This window comes from Odocoileus virginianus, chromosome 21, assembly GCF_023699985.2.
Source record: "Odocoileus virginianus isolate 20LAN1187 ecotype Illinois chromosome 21, Ovbor_1.2, whole genome shotgun sequence".
Lineage (NCBI taxonomy): Eukaryota > Metazoa > Chordata > Mammalia > Artiodactyla > Cervidae > Odocoileus > Odocoileus virginianus.
In genome coordinates this window covers 51,311,325-51,316,310 of record NC_069694.1, presented here as the reverse complement: position 1 = coordinate 51,316,310, position 4,986 = coordinate 51,311,325, and the positions used below count along the sequence as shown (strand labels likewise).

Sequence of the window (4,986 nt, the reverse complement as noted above, 5' to 3'; positions counted from 1 at the left end):
CAGTAAAGCTGGCCTCTTCCACAAGCTCCCCTCATTGGCCTCCTCTGACTGAACTGGTGACATTAAAACACACCAGTGAATTCCCTCACCTCTTTGGCTGTATTCTCGGCCTGACCCCCAGTAGAGGCACTAGCCCACAGATCCTCTCTCTCTCCTCCCCACCGTCTTGCTGAGCTCACTCCCATGGCCCCCTCCAGTGTGGCCCTCTGCGCACGGCACAGCATGGCGTAAAACAGGGTGCCTCTCTCTTCCGGGACTCATGGGCATCATAAATCACTTTCACCTTGATATGCCTCTCCATGATGTTATTCCATGTCTAGAGCAGACTGACCATCAAAAAATTCCATTTTGAGTGACATAATTATTCCTCACAATACAGAGTCCTTGCTCGGTCTCTTATTATCTGTGAGACCTGGAGTAAGTGATTTAGCACTGTTTCTAAAATACATTGAACCTGTATTTTAAGGTTAAGACATTGCTTTAGTATCATCACGCATATATAGTGCTTAACTTGGAGTTTAATGCTTGGAGATTGCTGAATAAAAAGCAATTGTTACTATTGCTAAAATATTAGAAAGCAGAAAGAAAGTAAGAAAGGCAAACAGACTTGTGATGAGGAAATATGGCAATTTTTTATATTCAGGAACAATAGCATCTGTGAATGAGAATAACACTGGAGTCTTAAACAAATAGTTTTAGGAGAAGCTGTGATTTCAAGGTGCTGGCATAATGGTAAGGAACAAATGCAGGGTGGTGGCGCTTTTGAGTAAGGCTCTTGAACAGCCTTTGTTCAATATGCCTCAATCCCAAGAAGGCCTGGAACGCACCAAAACCTTCCTGATGTGTGGGTTTTAGCTAGGAAGAACTTTGGCTATTTAGCTATGGAAATCATAGTATAGATATGTTTCCAAAATCAAACTTTCTTGCACATGCCCAGTCCTTGCATGAACAGCATGGCACCAGTGACTGTGAGATAAGCGATTTTGTTCCTATAGGTGATGATCAGAAGACCAACATGCAGAAAACTCCTATATTGCCTGGCTTCATAGAAAGAAAATACACAATCCTTATCCAATGTGAAACATGGTGTGAGAATACACTCAAGAGAACAAGGAAGAGGGGAAATGTGACCACTGGCTATGTTTTGCAGAACAATATACAGAAAGCCTCAGTTACTTTGAAATTTTTAAAAAACTGAAATATGCAGTATAATGCAATGAGGAGACAGAATGGACTAAGAATGAAGGGCACAAGTTCTGGAATTGATTAAATTAATAAATCTATTATTAAATCCTCAACAAAGTGCAGGAAAAAAATAGGCACTCAAGTTAACCCTTAGTTGAAAATACCCAGAATGGGGCCGCAGTGCGCGTGCGCCGTGCGGTCGGGGGCGGGCGGCGGCGGCCGCGGAGCGGAGCGGGGGCGGGGCGGCGCCGTCTGGCTCAGTCGGGCCGGGGCGGGAGCGCGGCACAGGACAGCAGGGCCCAAGGGCTGCGGACGGCGGCCTAGGAGGCCAGCAGAGTACTTCAGATTTCACGTATTTTTGCTGAACTTGTTTTAAAAAAAAAAGCGCTTGGGATGATGGATTAACAAGAACATTGAAATTCTGTGAAAAGTTTCAAATTGGAGCATATTGAATTTTCACCCTAGTCCAGCAGCTGTGCTTCTCACTTAAATACAGATGAATAAAGACCCCATTCGGAAAGACACCTGGCCAGCGGTCCAGAGCTGATGCAGGCCATGCTGGTGTATCTGCAAGCATGATGAAGAAAAGGACATCCCACAGCAACATCTCGAATCAGTGATGCACACCTAGCCGACACAATGATTGGCAAAGCAGTGGAGCACATGTTTGAGACAGAGGACGGCTCTAAAGACGAGTGGAGGGGAATGGTCTTAGCACACGCCCCTATCATGAACACATGGTTTTACATCACCTATGAGAAAGATCCTGTCTTATACATGTACCAGCTCTTAGATGATTATAAAGAAGGCGACCTTCGCATTATGCCCGATTCTAATGATTCACCTCCAGCAGAAAGGGAACCGGGAGAAGTTGTGGACAGCCTGGTGGGCAAACAAGTGGAATATGCCAAAGAAGACGGCTCTAAAAGGACTGGCATGGTCATTCATCAAGTAGAAGCCAAACCGTCTGTCTATTTCATCAAGTTTGATGATGATTTCCATATTTATGTCTACGATTTGGTGAAAACATCCTAGATGTCATCACGAACTTTACCAATTGTGGAACTATTAAATGTATAATTTGTAGACATAAAGACTTGATTGCTTTCCAGTTTAATGAAAGCTTAAATGTCCCTGCGAACCCACAATCTCTGCCAGCAGAACTGGTTTTGTTCTGAATCATACAGATTTATGTGAACACAAATCATTTTGTGTAAGGAACTCCTTCCTCTTAAAAGAAGTCTGTCTGTTTGGAAGGGAGTTACAGGCAAGTCTGGTAAAAGTTAAGCTAGTATCATAGTCATTTAAAACTGTAATAGATCTTACCCACTTTCCCCTTCACTCTTCACACTCTCTGCTGCCACAATGCAAGCATAGTTTGGTTGCATTTTTGTTACTGCTTTTTTTTTTTTAAAAGATATATATGTATGCTTATCTATCTACCTATCTATACCTGTGTGTATACATATATAATATATATACACACACACACAGATCTGTGTACACACACACACACACACACACACACTTCATTGGCATTTCTTTCTTTGTGGATTGAGGTAGGAGTTAAATAATTTTCTCCAGTTTAACAGGAGTGCTTGACTTTATATCACTGCTGTTTATTTAAAAATTAAAACTGGGCACAGGAAGAACATGGGGACATTCAGCTTGTGTTGAAAGTCAGAATTTCAGAGCACCATTTCAATCCAGAGGCTTTAAACTGTAAATTCAAACATGAATCACTTGTGGATGTTTAATGACCCACATTAGAATTTACAAAACAATTAGAAATCTAGGTAAAGGCTGCCTTTAATTCTAAGCTTTGTACATTTTTTGCTTACATATTTTTTTTTAATCTTAAATACCTTTTTAAAGCAAAGTCCAGGTACTTGGTCCACATTGTGTAATACAGGTGTATTTTGGATGATGCATTTGGTCCACTATTTGTACAAATTAGTAGTCTGGGTTTTAGTACATGGATTTAAAAGGCAACAGTATATCAGCGGTTTATGTGTATTTGGTAAGTTCCTGGAAGAACATAGTACTTTTATATTAGAAATGTAAGAATGGCATTATTGTCTTTTACCAAGTTCTCTCGAATCCCTTTGTTATTATTACTGTTATTACTGGTGTATGATTATAGTCAGAAGGCTTCTCCCCCTCGACTTTCCCTCTCAAAGAATGTCTAGACAATTAACAGCTTAAATTCCTGACACCTTTTTTGGTGCTGTATGTTCTTGCTCATGGTGTGCTGATACTGTGGATTCATTCCATTTGGTGGGTCCTGCCGCATCAGGGTCGGTCGCCTGCACTGGCTTGTGGGTGTGACTGATCGCAGCCCTTAGCCGTTGAAACCTTCCCTGCAAAGCTGTTTGAACTAAAATAGAACCACAAAAGTGGTTCGTTTAGCAGCAAAACGTCAGCCTCTCACTTTGTTTTGGATGATCCCTGGCAGTTTGAAAGCTGGCTGGGAGAAAGATGGTTTGTGAAACCAGTCTTGTAGAGGTTGAAAATCTTACCCAAGATTTGGGCAGAAAGCTTAAATACATAGACTGGCAATCAGACACCAGGTGTGTGTGACCCCTCTCATAGCTGCTCTTGATGAAAAAGCGGTTATTTAGTTTCAAGGCCCCGCTGTACGTGGTTTGTGTGACGCCCGTTTTCGCTTCCGGAAGGCCTGCCTTGTGCGGGTGTACGGTGCCCTTGTGCGCCATGTACACCCAGCAGCCTGCTTCTCTGCGGTGTGCCCTCACCCTGGGTGGTCGGGGTGAGCTGCTCCATGCAGTGAGTACCTAGGTCTTAGATGTCCCTTCTGTGGTTCAAACAAGTGTCGTGCTACAGATCTGTTGTCTGTTCTGCTGGTGGCTCTTGTAAGAGTTCCTGCATGTGAATCTCAAGGCTGAGCGCAGCTCCCCGAGTCCAAGTGGACACGAATGGCCCAGAGAGTGAGTTGTCCAGTGTGAGCTGCAGGAACAGGACACAGTGACTATAGGCTGAAAAATGAAGTCCTTTGGTGGGATCCTGAGGGTTGGGTCAGTTGAAACATTTTTTGCATTACTTAATGACTTGCATTGTGGTTTTTCTGCAAGTACCTTTAGTAACTTTTAATATACCACATGATCTGCCACTCTCTAGATAAATGTGACATGTGATTTGTTATCATTATTATTTTAATCATTGTTCCATTTATTGCCTTTAGGGTTGAAGGAAGGGGAAGGGGTTTTATGTTGATGTTTTCCCTTTTTTTTTTTTTTTCCCATTCTTTTTCTTTTGGTGGCTTAAACCACACTTCCTGATGCCATGACTAACTGCTTCCCAGCTGAGTATTTCAGGCTTCATTTAGGCTCATGTTTCAGATCTGCATGCATTGCTTGCATTTTCCTGGTATCGGAATGTTGGTTCCTTGTTCTAGGAATACAACATTAATTTCCAAAATTATCATGGGACTTGTGACAACACAAGACATGAATCTCTTTATAAAATGTATTGGCCTTTCTCATTGACCTGCTATAGTATTATTGTGTCGTGTGTGTGCGTGTGTGATGTCTGGCTGCCACATAAAACTTCAAAGGAAGACCTTAAAAGCAGACCATCCTTTTTTGCATGCTCTATTCTAAGTAGAATGTTCAATGTAACTAACTAAAATTGCATGTTAAATATATTTAGGTTTTTTGGTTTCTATCTTTTTTTTAATTTGTTTTCAGTTTCTGTATATTTGCTTAACTGTGCTGTTTTAGTGGTTGTAGGATATAAATGCACTGGTGAAGCAAATGTAGTGCCAACAGAAGGTGACTTTCCTGT

At 41.9% G+C, this 4,986-nt stretch overlaps 1 pseudogene; it reads left to right on the top strand.

Annotated features, from left to right (window-relative positions):
• The first annotated feature begins 1,454 nt into the window (after positions 1-1,454).
• On the top strand, positions 1,455-2,318 carry LOC139030241 (spindlin-W pseudogene; annotated as a pseudogene).
• The last annotated feature ends 2,668 nt before the right edge of the window (positions 2,319-4,986 follow it).